General features: G+C 36.6%; 1 long non-coding RNA gene across 1 annotated transcript in view; it reads left to right on the top strand.

The window, feature by feature from the left end:
- The window catches only part of LOC134761474 (uncharacterized), a 261,901-nt gene extending 240,422 nt beyond the window's left edge, over positions 1-21,479 (top strand). Inside the window, exon 5 of the long non-coding RNA XR_010140118.1 lies at positions 21,284-21,479. This is a non-coding gene — a long non-coding RNA (uncharacterized LOC134761474). The remainder of the gene's footprint in view (positions 1-21,283) is intronic.
- Positions 21,480-26,214: the final 4,735 nt, after the last annotated feature.

Below are 26,214 nucleotides of genomic sequence, written 5' to 3'. Positions count from 1 at the left end.
TATTCCTTGTCATTCTTCTTTTAATATTTGGTCCCTGCCTTTTTAATGCTCTCATTAAATTTATATCTTCCAGATTACAACAATTCCACCTACAGATGACTATGCAATCCCAATACTGGTATGCAACAGCAACTTCCATGTACACGAGGCCTCTTGATGGAATCTGGTCTTACCCCACCCCACGAATGAATTTTTTACCTCCCTTCATTCCCTTCATGGCAGAGAGCAAGAAAGGGAAAAACACAACGTATACCCTCACTGCCTCCTTCCAGCAAGAAGTAGCCAGACAGACCCCATGTCCCTCTTCACTGTTGCGTTTTCCCCATCTTGAGACCCTCATAGACAGCAGGTAGACATGAGCATGGGGGAATACAAAGGGTCAAAGATTTAACCAAAATATTTGTCGGGGATAATAAGGAAAACAGAGATCACCCGGTGATCAGGCAGGCCCTGGAGACAAAAACCTCCTTATCTGAGGAATTTAGACTTCCTTATTATCTAAAGGCACCTAGTTCTCAGCCCCTTTTTAACTTAAAATTTATAGGTAACTAGAATTTCTCCACATCTCCAGAATGCATGCATGCCGAAACTCCTGGTACAACCCTTGCCAACATTAAGGCACCAAGATGTCTGCAAATGTAATTATTTGTCATGCTAATTGCCCTTCAGCTTTCACTTTAAGGTCCATAAATACCATTAAGGAAAAATGCCTCTTGGTGCACTCAGTTCTCCCTTGCTGAGGTACCCGCTGCACTTCAGCAGCATTCTTTCTATCTAATACAACTTTCCTTTTTCAAATCTATATTGGCAGTAAATTCTCACCAACCCATGAGTCAACCACTTTTTTGATGCCTGGGCTCTGACACCTCACCTGGCATCAATGACACTAAATTTTCCAGCCCTTCGTCCTCCACAAATCCCTTTAAAAACCCTTTTCAAGAACCCCTGGACCAAACAGATTTGAGGCATGAGAATTCCTCCTGTTTCTTCATTTGTCAACTTGCAATTATTAAACTCTTTCTCTGTTGCAACCCTGCTGTTCAATGTATTGGTCTGTTGCTGTGCAGTGAGCGTATGAACTGGCAGTCCTGTAACAATCAGTTTAATAAAACGTTTATCAGTTTTGTTGATCTTTTCATAGAACTGATTTATTGGTTTTATTCATTTTCCTTATTTTCTTTTCTGGTTTTCATTTGATTGATTTCAGCTCTTATCTTTATTATTTTGTTTCTTCTGCTTTGGGTTTGGTTTCCTCTGTCACTAGTTTCTTAAGGTGGAATCTTATGTATTTGACTTGAAATCTTCTTTTTTTGATATTGGGTTTTACATTTATAAATTTCTCTTTAATCACTGCTTTAGCTGCATTTCATAAATTTTATATCATGTTTGCACTGCAATTCAGTTTAAATATTATCTAATTCTCTTGTGATTTTTTTTTTTGACCCATGGATTATTTAGAAGTGTGCTGTTTATATTACAAACTGTTGTGGGTTCTTAATTTTTATTCTGTTGTTGACTTCTGATTTAGTTCTGTTGTTGCTGGAAAATATACTGTGTATGATTTCAATTATTTTAATTTTATTGAAACTTGCCTTATGGCCTAGCATATGGTCTAGTCTGGAGAATGTTCCATGTGCACTTGAAAATAATTTTTATTCTGTAGTCATTGGGTAGAGTGTGCTCTATGTGTCAGTTAGCCTGCTTCAGTCATCTATCTCTTTGCTGTTTTTCTGCCACGTTGTTCTATTCATTATTGAGAGTCAGATATTAAAATCCCAGATTGATTACTTTTGAATTTTTTTCTTTTTTTATTCTGTCAATTTTTGTTTCATGTGTGTTTGCACTGTTTTCAGATGTATATGTATTTATAATTGTTATTTTTTGCTGATATATTGACTTTTTTATCATTATGAAATGTTCCTCTTTGTCTCTCATAGTATTTTTTGTCTAAGTCTCTTTTTCTTGTTATTACTATAGCCACTCCAACTGAAGTGGCTTTGTTGTCTGGGGTGACACCCAAGCTTCATCGTCTCATGGCCACAGAGATCAAGGTCGCGGACACACAGAAAGTGAGGTTAAGAGTGGAAATTTAATAGGCAAAATAAAGAGAACAGCTCTCTGCTACAGAGAAGGGTCCCGGAAAAATGGGTTGCTGATCTGTTGTGAAATGCAAGGGGTTTATAGATGAGCTGGTGGAGAGATGGTGTCTGATCTACACTGGATGTGAAATAATGGTTAGAACCAGGTGTGGCATCTGCATCGGGCATGAATCACTGGCAGCCCCCGCCCCAATCTTTTATTATGCAGGTGGGTTCTCTGCCTAAACTTCTCCCTGTTGTCCATTTCTTTCTTACTGTACACATGCTAACAAAATAGGGAAGTTGGAGTTTCCATGTTGGACATTCCTGGCCCCCAGGTAACCCTTTTCTATTGGTGCAGCTGCCGCCATTCCCCCATGCAAGCTTCCAGCTTCCTTATCTATGTTTGCAGCTCGATCTTTCAGGCTGCTCTTTGTTAGAAAAGAAATGATTTCTTGGGCTGGTTTTTGTTAGAAGGGAAGTTCTGCCAAGGACTCTTTTGCCCTCACTGTCTGCCTACATAATTTCTTTCTATCTTCTGTATCACAACCACCTTTTGGTTACTGTTTGTATGGCATATCATTTTCCATCCTTTGATTTTTCAACCTGTTTGAATCTTTGAAATGTAAATGTGACTTTGAACCTTAGATATCCAACAGCATATGATTAGATCTTATTTGTAAATCAGCCTGCCTTTTAATTGGTGTGTTTAGACTATTTACATTTAAAGGAACTATTGATATAGTTGGATTTATATTTGCCATTTTCCTTGTTTCCTATATGTCTCTTGTCTCTTTTGTTTCTAAGTCCCTCCTTTACTGTGTTCATTTACATTAAATAAATGTTATTTGGCATACCATTTTAATTCTTCTGTTGATAACTTTTTACTGTATTTGTTTGTGACTTTTTTCTTTTTAGTGGCTCTTGATATTGCAGTATGCATCTTAATTTCGTACAATCTACTTCAGATTAATACTAAATTTCAGTAAAATATGGTATTTTTTTCCAATAGAGCTTTATTCCCCATGTCCTTGTTCATATATGTTGTCCCACAGGTCTGTGAGGCTCTGTTCAATTTTCTTCAGTCTTTGTGTCTCTCTGTTATTCATATTGTGTAATATCTATTAATTTTTCTTTTATTTCATTGTTGTTTTCTTTTGCCGTCTCAAATATACTTTTGAGATTTTCTCAGTTACTGTACTTTTCAACTCAATAATTTCCATTAAAAAACAATGTATAATATCTTTACTGAGATTCTCTATTTAATGATTCATTGTTGTCATACTTTCCTTTCATTCTTTAAATATGTTTTTAGAAATTCTTTGGAAATATTTGTAATAGGTGCTTTAAAATCTACTTCTTCTAAATCAGACATCTGAGAAGACTCGGTGACCATTTTAATTGACTGCTTTATTTTTTGCCCTGAGTATGGATCACACTTTCCTGTTTCTTTGTATGTCTTATGATTTTTATTGAAAACTGGACATTTTTGATTATGCATTGTAGCAGCTCTGGATTCTGACTTTTTTAAAAAATTTCACTGAAATTTGTTACTGTTGCTCTTTGTTTGTCTGTTAATTTGGGCTAAATTGGTCTGTTTTCCCCTATGTTATATGACTGTAGAGTTTTTAAACATTCCTATTTTTATTTTTAAGCCTGACTCCCTAGGGGTTGGCCCTATGTCTACATAGCTTAGCTATCACCTAATGATTCGACAATTGTTGTGCTCAAATAACCGGAGCCAGTATGGCTTCTGTCCTTTGTTAATAGATCTAAACGTGGGCAGAGAGCACATTAAAAGCTCAAGGTATTTTCAGGTATGCCCAGCTTTTACTTTCCCTTGGGCTCTTTTGTGTCTCCTCTGTTCATGTGTGTAGCTTAGTGTAAGCCAGGAGTACGTGGATAGTTTGTTCCCTCTTTGATCTCCTTCGTGTTGGTGGCTTCATCCAAGTTAGGTTTGCCCCATCCATCACTAAAACCTCAGGATAGTAGAGTCATTGGTCCTTCCTGCTTACCCACTGCCAAAGTCATCAGTTTCACTTGCCCTAACACTAGGCATGGATATTTTATGCCACTCTAAATTGAGTGTGTCCTTTTTGACCACTGTCAGCAAAGCTGCTGGTCCTTATGGCATGACTTGCTCTGGAAGAACCTCCTTGTTGACTGAGCTTGGGGGTGAATGAGAGCGGCTCCAGGAAAGAATACCACAGACGTTTGTTATTCTTATCTAAAGTTCAGCAATTCATCAAGCATAAGCTCTTTTCAGATTTCTATATTTTGTTGGTCAATTTCCATAGCATCAGAATGGCTAATTTTGTTAATTTTTCTCAGCTTTATAGGTTTCTTTTTTTTTTTTTTTTTGGTGATAGTGGGGAGAAATTTGTGACCTGTTTACTCGGCCACAGTCAGAAGTCAGAATAATGTTCTGAAATTTGGAGGATAAAATATGAATAAGAAGAGGGAAGCGTTTTCTGCTACTCTAAATTGTTAGGGCTCTGGCAAGGTATAATGTGCCTATAGCAGGAACAATGTTTAGCAGAAATAAAGAGGAGTAATAAAGGAAAAATAAGCAAAATAATGAATTAAAGATTGCACAACTCTTTGAAGTGTAAGTGCATTCAGAATACAGAGATTCTACTGATGTATAATTCATAAGCGTTTATGAAAATGGCTATGCAAAAGGCTTGGAAAAGAGAGGGAGGGGACTTACAAATAATAGTCTTCCTAAGCTGTCCCTTGCATGACTAGTTCTTGTCAATATGGAAGAAGAAGACGTCCCAAATGTCCAACCCTTAAAGGTTTTATATTCCAGGCACACAAGCTTGTGACCTTGGACTCCCTATTACACTTTCCAGTCTGATTCTTTCTACATCTTTCAAACAGGTGTATGATAATACTAACAGAGGTGATATAAGGCTTAGTAAAGTTAATGTTGGTAAAGTATTCTTAAGACCCTGGATACACAGGTCTCAGGGTATCTATTTCATAGGACATTTTAGTCCAACTAGCAGTTTCGGTTGCTTCTTAGCTTTTAATAATGCAAGTTTCCTCTGATAGCTGAAGTAAATATCTACTGGACAGGCACTTCAACCAACCAAGCCATGGCACTGGCTAATATCTGAAGTAAATATCTAAAACCGTTACTTTATATTTATATGTATGTGTGTGTATATATGTGTATATACACACAATTATGCATATATATGTATATATACACAATTATACATATATAAGACATATACATATATAATATACATACATATTATACATATATAATACATATACATACAATATATAAATGTGTGTATATAGTACAGATATATATGCTATATACACACAATTATATAGATACACACACATATATATGTGTGTGTATATATATATGTGTGTGTGTATATGTACATATAGATATATATATACAGCAGAGGCAGGGAGGAGAGAGAGATTGTTTAAGGAATTGGCTCATGTGATTTTTGGAGGCCGAAAAGGATGAAATCTGAAATGAGCAAGCTAGAGACCCAGGAAAGTTGAAGCTATAGTTCCAGTTCAAGTCTAAAGGCCTGACAACCAGGAAAGCTGATAGTATAAGTTCCAGTTGAGTCTGAATCCAAAGGCCAGAGAAGACAAATGTCCCAGTGCAAAGACAATCAGGCAGAGAGAAAGTATCCTTTTGAACTCCAGTGTTTTTCTATTCAGGCCTTCAACTTATTGGATGAGGCCCACCACTTTGGGGAGGGCATCTGCTTTACTCTGTCTACTAATTGAAATACTAATCTCATCCGGAAGCACCCTCACAGGCACGCCAAGAAATAATACTTAACCAAATATCTGTGTTGACATTATGGCTCAGTCAAGTTGACACATAAAATTAACTATCACACCATATCCTGAGTGTCAGTCCTCCCCCTGGAAATGGTCGTGTTCAGATTCAGATGATTGACCATCCAGTATGGGTGCCTCTCATAGATTCCAGTCTGTGGGAACCCACCAAGCCACAGAGAGTTTACTAATGATCTACTGTTATGTAATGAATTACCCAAAACCGGAAGCTTAAAACAAGACACATTTATTATCTCATAGTTTCTGTGGTTCAGGAGTCCAGGCATGACTTAGCTGGGTCCCCTGTTCTTGGGTCACAGGCTGAAATCAAGATGTCAGCTACACCTGCTATATAATCTAAAGAGTTAACGGGTAAAAGAACTGCCTCCAAGCTCACCTGGTTGTTCGCAGGAATCAGTTGCTTTCAAATGGTTTCCTTGAGGCCCTCAGTTCCTTGCTGTTGTCACTAACAATTTCCTACCATGTAGCTTTCAACATGAATGCTTGCTTTATTAAAATATGCAAGTCAAGAAGGCAACAGAGTGTGACAGTAAGGCAGAAATAACAATCTCATGTCACCTCATCATGGAAGTGACGTCTATCACTTTTGCAATTTTCTGTTGGTCACAAGCAAGTCACAGGTCCCACCCACACTCAAGGACAGTAGATATAAGGGTATGGATACCAGGAGGTGGGGCCACAGTAGGGCATCCTAGAGTCTGACCCCTGCAGGCGAGCAGGAGGACTAAGGATGATCATCAGCTCGACTTCCATCTGTGCCTCTGCAAGTCGTAGGAGGTGCTCTTCGGGTTTTCTGGCAACTTCTCATCTCTGCCATGGGCTGCAAAGTCTCACATTCCTGCCCCTCTTGACCTTTTGTCTTACTCTGCTGCTTCCCTTATTTTTCTGTCGTTTAGCTAATTCCCAGGCATTCAAACCAAATCCCTATTTGAATTGTTAATGATTTTTCTCTGTCTTGCACAGAGGAGCAAATGAGCTTCAAATTTTATTCTCACAGTTGGAGTGGTGAGGTTGTCTGTGTCTATACTGACCACAGGCCTCTCCCTCCTTAGGTAAGGCAGAAAGCTCAACATCAGTCTTCTTGTCTTGTCTTTTTTCTTTCTTTTCTTTTCCTCTCTCTCTCTCTCTCCCTCTCTCTCTCCTTTCTTTTCTTTCTTTTTGAGACAGGGTCTCGCTGTGTCACCCAGGCTGGAGTGCAGTGGTGTGATCAGGGATCTCTGCCACCTCTGTCTCCCATGCTCAAGCTATCATCCCACCTCAGCCTCCAGGGTAGCTGGGATCACAGGCATGTGCCACCACGTCTGGCTAATTCTTGTTTTGTTTTTTTCTTTTCTTTAGTGACAGAGTTTTGCCATGTTGCCCAGGCTGGTCTTGGACTCCTGGGCTCAAGTGATTTGCCCACTTCGGCCTCCAAAAGTGCTGGGATTACAGGCATGAGCCACCAAGCTTGGCCTCAGTGTTTCCTTTTTCACTTTATCAGGCTACTACCTGAGAAAGGGAGTGCAGCTTTTTTTCACATGTGCAAATCAGTAAGTCTAATCTGAATTCTTGCTTGTGACAGTCAGAGAGCTTAACCATCCTAACCATACTTCTTGAATTTCCTTTTGGGGGCATCTCTCTTGTTTCAGAGTAGCTGGCTGTCATCCATATCACCCAACTTTGGTGGTGCTCATGGATGCTCTGTTTGAAAAGAGGCATGGGTCTGCCTCTTACAACAATCCCTAATCCCTGTTCTGGGCTCCTCAGGTAATTTTGTCAAGAGCTTCCTGTCAGTAGTTCCTGACTACTCCAATCTCCAGCATCTTTACAAGGCAAGCACATGTTTATCAGATATAATAATCCATATAATATAATAATATATATAATATTATAATAATCTAAGAACTTTTAAAATATTGAAGAAATTAATGTTTGTTATCAGGGCATCTGTCAAAAGTATAGCACTAACAATGAAATCATCCCTTGTGACTCTAAGACACTTTAATATTCACTGATTTGTTTGCAGCGAAAATGCATTTGCTTTAATCTATTTAATCTTTGCCTTGGCAGAGGAAACATTAAAATAATTCTTAGAGACAACATTCAGCACCACTGTTTTTCACAATCAAATATTGATTACTCATTAAATACAAATAGCCGTACCAACTGATGTGGGCAACGTAAAGAGATCATAGCTATGGTTCTGTTCTTAAGAAGGATATAATGTATTGTATAATGAAAACGTACACTCATAAAGAGTACCAAGTTCACACTCATAAAAAGTACCAAGTTCAAAAAGTTCACCTTATAAGCTTTACTCCCTTGGTTCTCCATACCCATTGTGCCAACCTGTCTCCCATTAGACTCTAAGCTCCTTGAGGACATAGACTATATTTATTCCTTTTTCCCCAGAGTTTTAACCAACAGATTCTTTTTAGAAAATAGAAAAAATATTAGGGCATAACTACTAGATTGAGAATATTAGTGGAGGAAAATGAAACTACAGACCAAGATTATGAAGAGGAGAAAATGGGACCTTTCCTTCTTCAACAAACACTGAGGAAATCTGTTCTGGAAATAGCTCCTTTGGTGTCACAGTGGGTGGACATTGCAACATTGCCTTCTTTTCCATAGAGAGCTCAATTACAATTTGCATTCACAAAAATTATGTAATGAATGAATGCTACTGATAATTCAAAATGGAAATCAAATGAATGATAGTGTCACTTCTAGTGCTTATCCATCCATTGGGTCTTTCCATGTCCTCAAAAACAGGCAATGCTCTTTTAATGAGAAGCCCTCTGGCACGTCAGCAACCTCTGGTGTCCAGTCTCATCTTGTTGTGCCGTTCACTCTGAAGGTGCCTAATGGCCAAAGTTAATCTGCTTTGGAGAAACTGAAGCACTTCGCCATCAGTTCTGTAGACGTTTATCCTTGTTTATGAAATGTGCGTTCAGTTCTTTGCTGATAACTGCTGAGTCAGAACCAATAGCATCCTGGTGGAGACATCCTTAAGCCCAGACAGTGTTGGGTTTGGGGAGTATGGGGAGCTGCTCCAGATGCTGTTCCTACTAACTTTTGCGTCCCTGAGCCGCAAAGGGGAATAGAGCTAATTATTGCTTATGAAAATCTGTGAAGTAACATGGAGCCAAGTGTTTTTTGGTATACCCATTATAAGAGGAAGAAACACTTGGAAGGGCCAAGCGATTAAAGAAGAAAAACAGCAGCATTTAATGAAGAGAAACTGTTTCAGGCATGATTTCACGTGGATGGTGTTCTCTTTAGAGATTAGAATCCCCAAGTCAAGGATTTACACACGTTTTAGAGGATAAGGAATCAAGCAGCTAAAAAGGAAAATCAAACATCTTTTCATCTCTAAGGTGAAATTCGTTTATTAGGAAACAGTACCTTTAAATACGCCTTTCTCTGAATTAATTTCATTTTCCAAAAATGTGTGCAGGTGTCTGCATCAGACTGAGGGAATGCAGGTGTGGGGAAAAATAATTACCTGGAGCCTATACACAGTTAATCTCATCTCTGAGGATACCTGCAGAAGCCATTGGATGAAATTGTCTCTAAGACCCAAGATGAAAAGGTTATGGGAGGTCAACATTCTTGATTTAAATTTTTGTGGTCTTGTCTCTCTTTTCTGTGCAACAATAGAACTTCTGTTATCAAAGGGCTTTCAACTTTGAAAAGACAACTGCTTTGTTAAAGCAAAACATTGGCTGTTGCAAATGAGCATTAAAATGCTAAGCATCTGCTGCCACTTGCCAGAGGGAATAAATATTGCAATTGCTTCCTTCAGAATGCTCAGTTGTTAGAATGTTGGCCAAGATAACACCTGAAGTGGGTGACATTTGAGATAATCAATTTAAGGCATATGCTGAAGTCTGTATTGTTCAACAAGAATAAAAAGCCAAAAGGAAAAATCTTCTCAAATTATATTTAAGACACATTACCACAGGGTAAACTAAAAGCAGAAGTAGACAATCTAGATTCCAGCAATATTAACAAAAAGATGTGTGGTTAGCAGACCCTTATTACTATGGAGTTTAATTTTATGACTCTGCATAATCTTACCAGGCATATTTCTCTCACCATGTTTACTGCTATTTTTCACTGGCTTGATACATCCTTGTGTTGATTGAGTGCTATGGTCTGCATGTGCCCCCCAAAATTCATATGTAAAAGCTTAACTGACAATGTGATAGTACCAGGAGGTGGGGTCTTTAGGAAGTGACTAAGTCATGAGAATGGGTAAGACTAGGGTATTTATGAAATGGCTTCAGGGATAAAGTTCATTCCCTTCTGTCCCTTCTACATGTGGGGACACAGAGTTTGCTCTTTCCCGAGGATGCAGCAACAAGGCGCCATCTTGGAAGCAGAGATCATGCCCTCACCAGATACCTAACCTGCTGGTGACTTGATTGTGAACCTCCAGGCTCCAGAACTGTGAAAAATAAGTTTTTCTTGTTTATAAATTACCCAGTCTCAGGTATTTTGTTACAGCAGCAGAAATAAACTAAGACAATGAACATAGGTCAAAGGATCCTTAATCATAAAATCAATGTTCATTTCTGATTTTGCTTTAAGAAACTTAGCAAATGATAATAGTGAGCTAGGCATGGTGGTGTGCATCAATAGTTCCAGCTACTAGGGAGGCTGAGGTGGGAGGATCATTCAAGCCCAGGAATCGCAAGTCCAGCTTGGGCAACATACCAAGACTTTGTCTCTTAAAAAAAAAATGATATTGGTCTCTCTCTTTGTGACTTATTACTTGATGTAAGCAGATCATTCAGTTATGATTGAATTGCAGAAACAGTGTTAGAATTTGCAGATCATTTAACAGATTTATTACAGAAGAACCAAACAGTCTAATTTGATAAGAAGTATTTTTAAAAAATTATACACAGAACAATGTCCTAACCCCTTAGTATCTCTCTTCATCCCCAGTGCCATAATCCATACTCAACACCAAACTATGGTAGTTTCCCATACACTATATTGCCTTTTCCTCATTGGACATTTGCTTTGATGGTTTCTCTGTGCTCAGAATGCCCCAGCCAGAAGTCACGTTCAGAAAGATGTATAGTTTAGTGCTTGGCCTTTGTACCAATTTTTTCAAAAGGCAACCCCTGTCTTTTCACAGTTGAGTTCTGTGACTCTGCTCCTCAGTCCTGTAGCATCTTGTACTATCACAATCAGAGAATTCCAATGCAATTATCTATGTAACTGTGTTTCCCCAACTATAAAGTTGTTCTTTCAAAGAACAGCAAACATGTCTTACTCATCTTTTTATCCCATGGCCTGGCACCTAATGCATAATAGATACTCAAAAAAGATTTGTTAAAAGAAAGACTGACTGGCTGAATGAATGAGAGTTTGAACTCCTCAAAACTGTCTTAAAGGATCAGCGGTTACACTTCTTTGGTTGAAACAATAAAATCCACCACTGAGTAACCTGAGAAAGAAGAGGGGTTTCCTAGAAAGTTACTAAGATAGCTCAGAAATAGAAGGAAAGAGTGGGCAATCCTGCTTTATGAAGACAGTACCCAGCACAGTTCTGAATATCCAGATAGAGAAAGTTCATGGAACTTCTAAGGTGCAGCCATCAGTTGGAAAGTTTTAACTACCTCTTGCTCCTGTATGTCATCAGTCACGTTCAGTTCCAGGAAAGTAAAGTCAATTGGCCCAGAGAATCTCAGGTACTCACTGCTATGATCAGAGTGCTAAGATCTGTTATAGGAAGTGAATGTGCTGGTAAAGTGTCTGAGCAGGTAATAGCAGTAGCTGCCTGAAGACCTCTTCCTCAAAGTCTATCATATAGAAGGGTTGAAGGTAGAGATTTGATGGGGACTTTTTTTTCTATTATGTTTTGATATCTGTACATTATTTTAAAAGGTAGTATAAGGGTTGAACTTCAGAAATTTAAATACTTGAATGACTTTTTGAACAACTGCTTCCTCTAGTCTCCTTTCTGCTTCCCTACAATGCTTTGTTCATTTGGTGGGAGCAGAATTATCATCGGAGTGTGGAATGAAAGTGTTGAGACTTCTACTCAAGTATATTTTAGTTCATATTTCTTAATTTCCATTTTATACATAATTTTTTGATACATAACATATTATATACCTGTAGCACGCAAACACTTACATATAAAAAGGCATTGTATTCTTTTTTACTTTAGAGCTATAAGATCAGAAACTTTGGAGACTATAGTTCTAAAGGATCTAATTCTATTAAGTTATAAAGCTAGGCAAAAGCAAATATGAAAAACAATAAGAAAACTTTGTAACATGGCAAACTGTAGTTACATCGGAAACCAATATAAAATAAAATACTTTGTGTTATATATTGTATATGTTAATACATTTGCTAATATTTTTTATTGTAAAATAAAACAAGATTTATTTTTCTGGCTAAAGGACTTGACCAGGTTTGATTGTGGTAGTAGTCTGTTAAAATATCCTCAAACTTTACTTTTGTGATTGGTGATAGTGATAACAATACCTAATTAGAGACTGGCTTTTTTTGAGCAAATCCACCAAAAATAAATTCCTCCAAATGATTCCATCAAGTCAAAATTGTTACATGTAACATGGCAGGAGAAGTCACTTGTTTACTTGGCGTATATTCTAAACTTAATGTTCTGATTCAATAACCACAGACTTAAGAATTTCAAAGAAGAAACCATGCCATTTCTACATGTCTAATATTCCATTTTATGACTTGAATTAATTAAAACACAAACCAAAATCTTTCAAGTGAAGTTGCTTCAGCTTCTTGGAAAAGCCAACTACATAGTATCTTCATGAGAAAAAAAGAAAAAAAAACAAACATACTGTGTTTACCTGACAAAAAGTCAGCAAAGCAATTCATGGGAGTGTGAAAGATTTAGTTAGTCAGCAATGTTGTTTTTTACTTCACTAAATACTGATTTTGCTTTTACTCATTTATTTCATTTTATGTTGGATTGAGTTGGCTGAATTGGTGATGTTGTGTAGATAAATGCATCTACATTTAGAGGTTATCCTTTTTCCTGGTGTTGGGCATCCTGTGGATGGTTAATCTTTCCTCTTTCTTTTCCTCATTTCCTCCTCATTTGAGGAAGAAATCAGCAGGATCAGCTCTGCCTTTTTCTCCATCTTTTGTTGGACCTGCCTGCCTGTAAAGAGGGTGCAATCTGACTGTGGTGTATTGATTGCAAATTGGCCCAAGCCCCTGCTTGCCCTGTTTTGATGCCCTTGCAATGTTATTTTTCAGTTCCTTCCTTCAAGATGTGCAGTCTATTTTCGCACCCCTTGGATATAGACTGATTTTGTGATTTGCTTAGGTTAGCAGGATGCAGGAGAAATGACAGTATGTTTGTGCTTTCCTGGCTCTCTTTGAACCCTACAGTGCCATAAGAACAAGCCCAGACTCATCTGCTGGAGAAAGAGAAACTACTTGCAGCAGAAAGAGTTGTCCCTGCTGATGGCATCCTAAGCCGGCCAGACCCCACCCAGCTGACCTGCCAGCTAACCCTGGATGCACAAGTGAGTCCCACCAAGATCAGTGGAACCTCTAGGCCAAGTCATAGACTTGAGAGCACAGATAAATATTTATTGCGCAGGACACTGTGATTTTGTAGTTATTTGTTATACAGCATTAATGAGACAATGGGAAAATTGATACATCTGTTTTTCCCATGAAGTAAGATTAGGAGGGAAGGGGAGGAGAAATTCCTTTGCTCAGGAATTATATGACAGGAAGTACCATCTGTATTTTGAGATGAGGTGTTAGAAAGTCGTTTGTACTATAGATCTAAAGCCACACTAATCAGCTGATGAGAAACAGGTTGACATTTTGGTCTCCATTTATTTGTCTCCTGTGATTTTCTCATTTGGCTCCAAACTCAGGGAGGGCAGAAAAGTGTGACAAATTGATGCCCTAAAATGCATGCTTAGCTAAATATTGTGGAAAAAATTTAATAAGAGTAAAACGTACATAATGCATATTCATGTGATAGCAGTAAAAAAAGGATTAGAATTATTGTCATAAGTTATTTCAACTGGCTACTATTAGTAAAATGTAGCCCTTTGTTCGAATTGTATGTTAAAATTAAAAAATGTAATTTGTTAGTAGACAGTGAAATCCCCAATGAATAATTGGCTAATTTATATATCACTGATTACATATTTGCATGGGCTGTTGAACTCATCATGAAGAAACCAGCTCCTCCTATTTGTGTATCTATCCCTGGTATTCTGCAAGAATTAGATACATTTCAGGGAGGAAATATCGTGGTGAGTTACATATTTGTTCATGTTGACTTTTCAGGCCAATGGTTAGTACAGATAGGAATTTGTCAGAGACATAAAGTACTACAAATCATTAATGTATTTAATCATACAACACATTTATTAAGCATCTGCTATTGGTCAGGCTACTACTGTATTTGTCAGTGCAAGGAATACAACAGTGCATTGAATAGACAAAAATCAGAAACTTTAGGAACTTATAGGGTAGTGGGGTATACAGACAGTAAATAATTAAACCTATAAATTATATTTTATTTATATTATAAATATTATATATTTTTTTCAGTTGGAATAACTGATATGAAGGAAAGAAACAGGGTAAAGGAATAAAATGTGATGGAGATGGGTAGCTACTTTAGATAGAGTGGTCCAGGGAGGCCTCTGTGAGGAACTCAGATTGAAACAGAGACCAGAAAGAAGTCAGAAGACGGTCATTTAAATATTTCAAGAAAACGCACCCCAGGTATAGGGAATAGCAAGTGTAAGAAAGTAATGAGTAGGAAAACAAAGCACATATGTCAAGATGGTTTTATTCCTACAAACTTAAATGGCTTTACCCATGATATGTCTGATTCTTTAGAAGGACTGAGACGGGGGTTAGAAGCAACATGATGGTATGGGAAATAGGAAAAGCTGGGAAGGGACAACTGGGTACCATTCAGAAAAGGGTATATCAAATAATCACAGAAGAAACTGGCTAGCTATACATGTGCCTGTCTGCAGTCACTGGGAAGGAATATTTATGACTTGGAGCTATTCACATAGCAGAATTGTAATTGAGTGATTGTATTTGAGGGAATAAAACCCGGCTGCTGATACTAGATCAACCCTCCACACACATTCCATTGATAAAGTTGAGCTGTCATTGAAGACTGTCATTGACTATTCTGTAGACCAAGATGATCTATCTAGTTTCTTCAACTCAATATATTATCTGTGTTAATGAACACAGTCATACTAATAAAGAAAACAATTCATTTGCTGACATTAGAATTTTGATACCAATCCAAAAGTGCTGAACTTCTTTGTGAATTTCTTGAATAGCGTTACAAAAATGCATGTCCACTCAGAACTTAGGAATGTGACCTTCTTGAATACAAGGCCTTTGCAGATGTAATCAGATTATGATGAGCTGCTACTGGACTAAGGGTGGCCCTAAGTCCAATAACTGGTGTCCTTACAAGGAGAGGGGATTTGGAGACAGAAACAAAGACACAGAGAGAGGAACACCATGTGAAGATGGCAGCAGAGATTGGAGTGATGCATCCAAGGAACAGGAAAGACTGAAGCAACCGCCAGAAGCTGGGAGAGTGGTATGGAACCGTTTGTTCTTCAGTGTCTCAGATGGAGCATGGCCCTGCTAACACCTTGATGTGGCCATTGAGCTTGCAGAACTGTGAAAGAATAAATTTCTGTTGTTTAAAGCCACCATGCGTGCAGTAATTAATACACCCAGAACAAGAGCTCAGGGATACTCATCCTTCTGGCTAAGTAAGTGACCATACTTGTTTGAGGTTTATAGGTCAGCAGACCTATAATAGTAGAATAGGATCAAATGCACTCAAAACTAAAATTATTTTGAATATATTATGTATTTGAAAAATTAGAACACATTGCAGGATTTATGGTATTTTAGGATTATCATAAAGAATAAACAATTTTATACATTTTCTGAACGTGTGTTGTTTCACTGCAAATATGTTGAAAAGGTAAAATAAAATAAAAATATCCTTCTATAGAACAATAAAGATTAGTAGTCTGGGGGGTTCATGTGTTCAACAAAAACTTACTAAGTGCCAGGCACAGTGCTAAGTGCTAAGGTAGGTAGTTAAATAAGCCTTTCTGAGTTCGATCTTTGCTGATAACATTTGACATATTTTGAAAATTATTTAAAAAATTATTTGTAGTTGTTAGAATGAGTGAAAGGAATCCGTTGTTTGTAGATTTTATAATACACTGTCTTGCTAATCTTCTTTTCCCCATTATTCATGGATAATTAAGGAATGAAGTAAAATTCTCACCAATAGGCTTCCTCAAGGATGTCAAGACTAATTTTATCTCAGTGTTGTGACCTACATGTCAAATGAATCTGAGGAGCGGGGAAGAAAATCAAATTTTAGGCAAAGCCAGAGGGTAATTCATGCTGTGGTGTATGTCAGACAATGCCTGGTGAGAATATTAAAGTGCTTCAGTTAAGTCAAAGTTTTGATGAATGTTCAGAGTTTTCCTGTTGACTTTATAGCCTGAGCTAACAGTATAGACCATTTGTCATTGTCGATGCCTAAGGCTGCATCGACAAAGTCAATAGCAGTGGCAACAACAATTCTTTGAATAAAATGTTATGTTTTCCAGTAATGAATCCAGTGTCTTTACATCATCGGCTCCTGATTTCTCAGCCCCTTGGCCCTGAATACTTTCCAGAAGACTTGAGCTGCTAAGAGCATGTGTGGAATGTATCAGGTTTAAAAGTAGGCTTCAATTTTCCTAGGACTCAGGAAGTTTTTCTCTGTCTTGCTGTAAAGTGTGGGATGCTAGGAGGAATGACTGGGAACTCTCAGGTATTCAATACCACTCACTATTACAACTCAGTCTTACAGTCACTGAGTCACTGTTGAAGGAACGAATGAGAAGCTGCAGACATAATAATTAGGTGAGAATGGTAAAGGAGCTAGGAGTTTTCTTTTCTTTTTTTTTAAATTATACTTTAGGTTTTAGGGTACATGTGCACGACGTGCAGGTTTGTTACATATGTATACATGTGCCATGTTGGTGTGCTGCACCCATTAACTCGTCATTTAACATTAGGTATATCTCCTAATGCTATCCCTCCCCCCTCCTCTTACCCCGCAACAGGCCCGGTGTGTGAAGGAAGAAGACTGAGAAGTAACTTAGTACCCAAGCAAATGGCAGACTCTTGTGTAAAGTGTGACATACTAGAAAGATTTATACTGGAAACAAATTTTCAGTTAACTGCATGGCCTTGCAAAAGTTCAACTTGATGTTCCTCCGTGACTTTGTCTTTAATTTTGGGATGATGATACAGGTGGTGACTGGAACCTAGCTCACATAGGTGTTGGATCAATGGCAGCTGCTATTTCTTCCACACATCCTAGGTATGATGAGATCCTTGAAATTAAGAGTCATGTATTGCCAGTCTTTGTATTCCATAGAACAACTAGTTAATGCTTGACTCAGAATGGGAATGCAATATATTTATTGAAGTAAAATGCAATATATATGATTTAGTTTAGACATAAAAGAAACTTTTTTATTTTTAATTACATAAGTTCTGCACATTCCTGGACTCACTTATTCGCAGGAGGGCTAGAATTGTCCTTTTAAGTTTTTGGAAATAGGAGGTACTGATGTGTTTGGATATTTAGGTGTCAACATAGAGATGTTTAATATTGTTACTTTATTTATATTAGTGCATTTTGGATAAAAGCCTCTCAAGTCTTTAAAACTGTGGAAGAGACTGGAAGAGACTGTGATAGGGAACTTTTTTTTTTTTTCTAGAGAATTAAGGTCCCCAAATGAATCAATGTACTATGTGGGTAGTAACATTCTGAATATGACTTTCTTCTTTCTATTAATAAATGGAATCTAGCTGACCTCTTCAACTTTTGCTGGGCTACAGCTATTATTTCAAAATTTAAAGAGATCCATGCTTGCCCTTGGGCCTAAAATTCCAGGTAAAATGATACCCCTGGCTATTAACTCCACATCCACAGAAATAATAATTGATCCAAGGAATATGTGTTGAATGGCTTGTTCTCATATCTTTTTAATGGCTTTCCCGAAGTACTGTCTTAATCCTCCCCAAACCTAAAAGAGTATCTACAAAACAGAATAGGGCAGAGGTTTTTATTCACAGCAGTCATTTCCTCGCTCTCCCTGCATGTTACCTTTGTTCAAGCCAGCAGCTTGAGCTCCCACTGTTTTGTTGTCTAATTCTGTATGTTTGCAAGCTCTTTATTTTCTTTTTTCCTGTTTACCTCTTGGATTGCTCTGAACGAGATAAAATGGATTCAATTGAATGCCAACATTATGTGATTTGATTTCCATTACTATAATGCCTCCCCTCCCTTTTTTACTTTTGCTGATAATCATTTCTCTTAACTAAACATGATAATTAGCATTTTGTGTTTCTTAACAGCTGTTTTCTCTCTAGTCATCTTAAAAAAACCATAACACAAAAACGGGTGTTTTTCTTCAAGTCATTTTTGTCTTTGGATTTCTAGTTTTAATTGGTTTTCTCATTTGCTGCTATTCAGAAATAATTCTATTTCCATGTAATGCAATTAAAAAATATTTTTGACAAGAATTGCTTTTGAGTATTAGTTTTACTTCAAATTGTTTTGCTTTCATTTCAGCACATGAAAAAAATATTCTAGAAGATATTAATTTAACAAATCATCCCCATGATTTTTCTGAGGTTTGTATAGTCTGTCTATTAAGACATAATATTCAAAGTCCAAACTTTAGGAAAAAAAAAAAAGAAAACAGGTTTATCTTACTGAAAGAAAATATTCAATTATAGATGAAATTAATCACAATTTTTTTTTTTTGAGATGGAGTCTCTGTCTGTTGCCCAGGCTGGAGTGCAGTGGCATGATCTTGGCTTACTGCAACCTCTGCCTCCTGGGTTCAAGCAATTCTCCTGCTTCAGCCTCCTGAGTAGCTGGGATTATAGGCGTGCACCATCACGCCCAGCTAACTTTTGTATTTTCAGTAGAGATGTGGTTTTGCCATATTCGCCAGGCTTGTCTCAAACTCCTGACCTCAGATGATCCACCCCCCTCGGCCTCCCGAAGTGCTGGATTACAGGCGTGAGCCACCACGCCCGGCCACATTTATAATAATTCTTTATAAAGACCATTCCTTATATATCATTAAATAATGTTTGTGTAGTATAAATGTGTCATAGAATTTTAAAGTAGAAAGATGTTATAAATATAATTTATAAAAATTAAAACTGTTTTTATTAGGAAAATTTACTTATTCTTTAAATACTTATTTAAAGATTTAGGTAAACCATAATCAGTTAAGGTTTTCTGCAAGAAGAATTGATGCAGCAAACATTTAGTTCCTATGAATCTCTCTTTGTGACAAGGTATCCCAATGCAGTGAGAGATCTATTTTGAGCAGACATCTGGTTTCATGCTTAAAGAAATTCATTTTATTCCATGGTTTACCTTGGGAAATATTACAGATCAATGAGTAGCACTATTCCTTAGCTTTCCAACTTTGCGTTGGAGTTCATAAATATTAATCACTTTACTTCCTTCCTCTTTGCCCTGTAATGAAAGATATCAGAGTTCAGGTGGCACAGAGGTGCATCAATGCCCAGTGAAATGTGGAGAGTGAATCACCACCTAACATCTAGAAGACTACACATTCACCTAGAAAATAATGCTTTCTGAACCATGCATAGATTGAATATTCTAGATTTGCCCTTGGAAATTTATGTCATTTCTAGACGTATTTTTTTCCTTTCTTCACCTGCTGTCATTCACTTGAATTTCTACTCTCTAGGAAGCTTGTCTATCTTCTATGTGACAAAAATTGTTTATAAATTTAGCAAAATAATTCAAGGACAGTAAAATTAATTCATAGAAAACCATTAACAAATTTCCCCTTAGGTGGCAAATGCGGAAAGCAACACTTATGTACGTAAGAGAGTACTTTTACTTATCATACTTTTGAGCTCTTAGCTGAAATATTATTTTTATTGTTATTTTGTCTACTCATAGTAACGTTTAAGGACAATATTTAAAATATTTAAGAACTATTATGAGAAACCAATGTTTATAAAATTGCAGATACATAAGGTGAATCTCTGATTTAGTAAGTTTGTAAGTTTATTTTTAAAAAGACCCAAGCCACCATCTATCTCCAATTTCTCTTACAAATATATTATTTCCCAGAAAATTATCCAGCTTTTTATATAAGATTCATCTATTGTATTGCCATTTAAATTACTACTTTCGTAAAAGTACTGCCCCACCTAGTCTCTCCAAAACAGATTAACATGTTTTAAAAAATGCAAGGAGAAAAAGAAAGAAAATAAAATAAATATTTAAATATTCAATTTATGATGCATTGTTTGTTTGATCATAACTGTTAAGTGTATGGATGGAAAGATGAGAAAACGTGGTCTGATATGACTTTTCTTCAAGTCTCAAAACAAGAATGTGAACAATTTTCTAAATCATTTCAAATAGAAAGAATATACTCATCTCAACTCTTGGAAATTTTGCCAAAGTTGATTTTCATTTTGAAAAGTCACCTGGCATAGATAAAGGAAAGTGCACCCAACCCAAGTTTGTATTTCAGTTTCCAGGCTTGAGTGTCCCTCATAATCCTGTGAGTACTTCATCTAACACTGTTATGCTCATTTAATACTGAGGAAACTGAAGCCCAAAAGGCTGAAAAGCTAAGCCTAACTTTAGCCCTCATTCTAACACCATACAGTTGCCTAGTGTTAAATAAAATTCACAGGAGGCCATTGGTTTGGACTGAGCTCCTGCGCTAGGTCCAACAGGTCATACCAAGTGGACCCACTCAGGCTGAAGTTCCACCTCACCAAGGCAAAACTAATTTGTTTATCTGACCTTTCCAGAAATCAGGAGAAACAGAGATGATAGTCATATCCCCAAACAGGTCAGTTTTAGCCTGCGTGGTAAGGAAGTCCCCTCTGCTTTAACCTTTACAAGAATAGTAACTTTGTCTCTGTTTTTTGAGACAGGGTCTTGCTCTGTTGCCCAGGCTGGAGTGCAGAGGTGTGATCTTGGCTCCCTGCAACCTCCGCCTCCCAGGTTCAACTGAGTCTCGTGCCTCAGCCTCCCAAGTGGCTAGGATTACAGGCATGCACCACCACACCTGGCTAGTTTTTTGTATTTTTAGTAGAGATGGGGTTTTGCCATGTTGGCCATGCTGGTCTCGAACTCCTCAGCTCAGGTGATCCGCCCACCTCAGGCTCCCAAAGTGCTAGGATTACAAGTGTGAGCCACGATGCCCTACAAGAATAGTAACTTTGAAATAACTAATCTGCTTTTTGTTTTCTGTTCCTGCTTTCTTCAGCACTTTTCTGCCTGTAAAGCCAACATCCTCTGCTCAGCTCCTTGGAAGATTCATTCTACTTGTATAAGAAGATGTCGCTCAATTCTAGAATGGCAAATAAAAGCCATTGAAGAAGTTTAAGCTATGTTTGTTGTAATTTTGTCTTTTGACATTAGGAGCAAATGGATGGCTGTTTCAGTACATTTCATTTTTCATATATTAGTGTTTTCCATTCTTGTGCATTTTTCCATTTTGTTTGTTTGTTTTCCTGCTCTGTTGCCCATGCTGGAGTGCAGTGGTGCAATCATAGCTCAATACAGCCTCAAACTCTTGGGCTCAAGTGATCCTCCCACCTCAGCCTTCTGAGTAGCTGAGATTACAGGCATGAGCCACCCCACCCAGCCTGTTTGGGGCTCTTAATTAAAATCCTCTTTGGTTCCAGATTCATTTTCTTCACCGATATGTTTATTTCACATATTTAATGTGTTCTATTCACCATTTTCACATTCTATAGAAGATACAGTGGAAAGAAAATGTCAATCTCGAATATAGCTTTCATTCCAGAAGCATCACATAGTTTGTACACACTTGAAAAAAAGGCTTCTAACATTCGGTTTCTCACCTAGAAGGATACTGGAGATACAATGCCTGTCTAGGAAAACAAACCATTCTCCCTGCTAAAATGAAATGATACAGAAGGACCTGAAAGGACAAGTGAGCTCAGAGGTGGTAAGAATGTAAGACCTTTGCCAAAAAACTAGATAGAAACCCAGGTGAATTAGAGGAGGATCAAATAGAAGAAGAAAAGATGTATTATAAAAATGATAAATATAATTATCACTCTTTTATGATATAATGGTTATATCTTCAAAGACCTAGGCAGTATTATTGAAAATCTTTTACTAGATTAGTAAAAGAATTTGATCTGATGTCTGATGCAAGATAAGCACACAAATCAAATAACTTCTATTAATTTGCCAGTAATAGTAATGGTATTTAGTAATTGTGGAATATTATTACTAATTCACCTAGAAATAAAATTGTGAAAATATTTTTTTCCAAATGTGATAACACTCGTAATATAATTGAAAGCAAATTTAACAAAAATATGAAAGCCTCAATGAAGAAAAACATAACATATAAATCATCATAAGGACATGTTTATCCTTCCTGAAGGATATAAAATAGAATCAAAACAAATAGACATACATGCCACATTTTACATGAAAAGACAATATTAGAAAATGTCAGTTTTCCTAAAACTGATATATAAACATAATACAATTGCTATTTGTATTTGCTTTCTACTGCTGTGTTAGAAATTATCACTAATTTAGCAGCTTAAGAAATACCTGTTAATCTCAAAGTTTCTGTAGGTCCTAAGTCTGGGGAAAGCTTAACAGGCTCTTTGGTTCAGTTTTTCACCCAGCTGCTATCCAGGTGTCATTTGGGGTGTGGTCTCATCAGAGACCTGACTGGGGAAAGATTCACTATCAATTCATTCAGTTTTGGCAGGATTTATTTTCTTGTGGGTATAGAACTGAGGCCCGTTTGCTCCCTGTTGGCCGAGAAGAAGCTCTTTGCATCTAGAGGCCTCCCAAAGGTCTTTGCCACACAGTCGTGTAAGAAGTTACAACATGACAGCTTATTTCTTCATAGCCTGTATGGGAGTCTGGTTGGCAAAGTGGGTACTATTGCATGTATAGTAACATGATCATGAGAGTAATACACATCATCTTTGCCATAGAACATACCCTTACTATGGGAGTGACATTCTTGCAATGTTGCCCAGGCTGGTCTTGAACTTATGGCCTCAAGTGATCCTCCCACATCAGCCTCCCAAAATGTTGGGATTACAGGCATGAGCCATTGCACGTGGCCAAAAATATATTTTTAAAGAAGAAAAGTGAAAAGGTATACTTATTTATAAGTCTTACCATATTTAAAAGTGCAGAGTTCATGGATGGAATTTTTTATATATTCCTCTAATTCTACAGTGTCAATTGACATGTAGAATCAGTAGAATAGCAATGGTACTTTTGTTTCCTGTTGTGAAGTCTGGCCGTGTCTATTTTTAAAAGTGCTGGATGATGCTTTTAATGGGTAATAATAACTTGCTATAATCAGTTTGTCTCTACCATCTCCACATTAGTTACCTACTATTTCATCCAAACTTTCTGTTCCATACCAGCATCTGCACTGATTTTAAAACTCTACCTCCCTTTCCAGTAAACAAGGAAACAAAAATAGGAAACAATGAATCACATCACAATAATGTCTATGTGTGCCCTCTCCCTCAGAAGAGAATAGTGATTTTTAAATGTAAATCGTTACAATGATAGACCCCCTTCTCAGGGAGGTGAAAAATTGGCCTTTGCCATAATAGCAAAAAGCAGATTTTGTACTTACCTAAGATTTTAATCAGTGATGATAGTGATTGTATTAAAATTACTTGCACTTTTAGCATGTCAAAGAGTTATCTCATTAGCCCCTTTTAGTGGTTTCACAACCGTATTTAATCAGATAGCAAGTCTATAGATAAAATCTGGCATTTTTAAATACAAAATTGCTTATGCAGTAAAGGAGAAGCATGCTTCTAACAGCTGGATCCATTGGCAAGATACCTTTATATTTGCTTTCACTTGTGCTAAGGGAAACTGTCTTTAGCCACCTGAGATGGTAGCCCAATGCCAGCTGTTTTGGGCTGTAGAGGGTGTGCTGAGTAGTGAGTCTGTAGCAGTGTGCCCTGTGCCAGTATCCAGATACCATTCGTTGATTTGCCCGAGTAAACATTAACCGTTTAGAGTCCAGTGAGGAAGCACCACTTGTACTTTTTTACATAACTTAAGTACAGCACATTTAATTTAATTGGTTTTGTAATGATCACTATAACCTACTTTTATTTTAAAAAATGGTAAAGACATTTCCAAAATTAATTAATGCAACAAATTTCTGCTTATACAGTTCTTAAATGAGAAATAGTTTTTATGTGTAACATATTTTCATGGTGAATTTTTATACATTTTATTTGATAAATGAAATAGCTATTTTTGAAATCAATATGGAGAATATTTAAAAATGAATACTTTGGTAACATTTAAGACTATCTAGATTAAAATATTAGCAGAGGACATAAATATGAAAAATGTGCAATGGCTAGCTATAATATCTATTTCTGGTTAATGAGGGCAAATGCATTTTCTTTCAAGTACTTAAAACACAACACTACAATTTTCATTAGACTATATTTTTTAGAAGAAAATACTGTAATACTAAATGTGTAATTATAAGTGTTTATAAGGCTTTTAGTATTACACTATTTTCTTAAAATTAGTGTAATGTAAAAAGCGTTTAATTAGCAGACCATGTCTACATTTACATTTGTTATTTCTCTTGTGTCAGATTAAGTTGTGATTTGTCTGTTACATGAAATAGTCAAGTTTATTTGGCTTAGGTTGTTCATAATGACCTGTTATCCTTTTATTGTCTGTAAGGTCCATAATGATATCTTATTTTTCATTTCAGATAGTGGTGATGTTTCTTTTCTCACATTTTTCTTGCCAGAGATTTATCTTTTTTTTTTTCATCTTTTCAAAGAACCAACTTTCAGTTTCATTGGTTTTCTATGTTGGTTTTCTATATCATTGATATCTGCTCTTTGTCATTTCTTGTCATCTATTTAATACATTCTTGCTATTCGATTTCCAACTTATTGAAATGCACGCTTATATTATTGCTTATAATTCTTTTTATGTTTCTACTATATGCATTTAAAGGTATAAATTTTGTAAATTCTCTATAGAAATGCTTAGCTACATCACACAAATTTTGATATGTTGTTCCAACATAGTTTAATTCAAAGTATTTAATCAACTTTAATGTGATTTTTTTCTTTCACTTGTCAAATATATAAAAATACATGCTTAATTTCCAAACATTGGGACTTTCTCATAACTTGTTATCACATATTTCCAATGTAATTCTATTGTGTATAATTGAAATCATATTCTACATGACTTAAATCATAGAGAAAATTATTTACAGCCTGCCATATGATGAATTTGGTAAATGTTTTATGAGCACTTGCAAAGAATGTGTATCCTGCAGGAACAGAAAAGCAAACACATGTTCTCACTCGTAAGTGGGAGCTGAACAACGAGAACACATGGACACACGGAGGGGAACATCACACACCCAGGGCCTATCGGGGTGGGGGGAAAGGGGATGGAGAGTGTCAGGACAAATACCTAATGCATGTGGAGCTTAAAACCTAGATGAGGGGTTGATAGGTGTACATGTATACCTGTGTATACGTATACTATGGCACATGTATACCTACGTAACAAACTTGCATGTTCAGCACATGTATCCCAGAACTTAAAGTAAAATAATAATAATAAAACAGAAAACGATGTGTATTCTGTTATTCTTGGGTGTAATGTCATTCTACTTTGTTAATTAGGTGCCATTAGTTTATAGCGCTATTAGCATTTTGGGTAGTCTTATTGATATTTTTTGTTTGATTCTTCTATTAGTTATTGAGAGTGGTTTGTTAAAATCTCCAAGGATGATTTTACATTAATCTATTTATCCATTTTAGTTCTGAAAATTCATGCCTTACATATGTCGAGATTACGCTATTAGGATCATGCACATTTATAATTATTCTATCTCTTGGCACTTTGACCAATTTATCATTACAAAATGTCTCTTTTTATTTTTGATATTTTTTGCTGTAGTGTCTAGGGTTTCTAATATTAGTATAGCTATGTTATCTTTCTTTTTGTGTTTCATAATATATATTTATGTTGTATAGTACACTGTTTATATTTTTCATCTTTTTTCTGCAGCTTCTATTCGTTTTCTTTCATGCGTTTGTATGAGTGTTTTTGATAACCAATCCTTCAGTTCACTGATTTTCTCTTTTGTTATTTCTAATCTACTGTTAAACC

This window comes from Pongo abelii, chromosome 1 (assembly GCF_028885655.2).
Source record: "Pongo abelii isolate AG06213 chromosome 1, NHGRI_mPonAbe1-v2.0_pri, whole genome shotgun sequence".
In the NCBI taxonomy this organism is placed as follows: Eukaryota; Metazoa; Chordata; class Mammalia; order Primates; family Hominidae; genus Pongo; species Pongo abelii.
The sequence above is the reverse complement of the archived record's forward strand: the minus strand, read 5'-3'. Positions and strand labels throughout refer to the sequence as shown.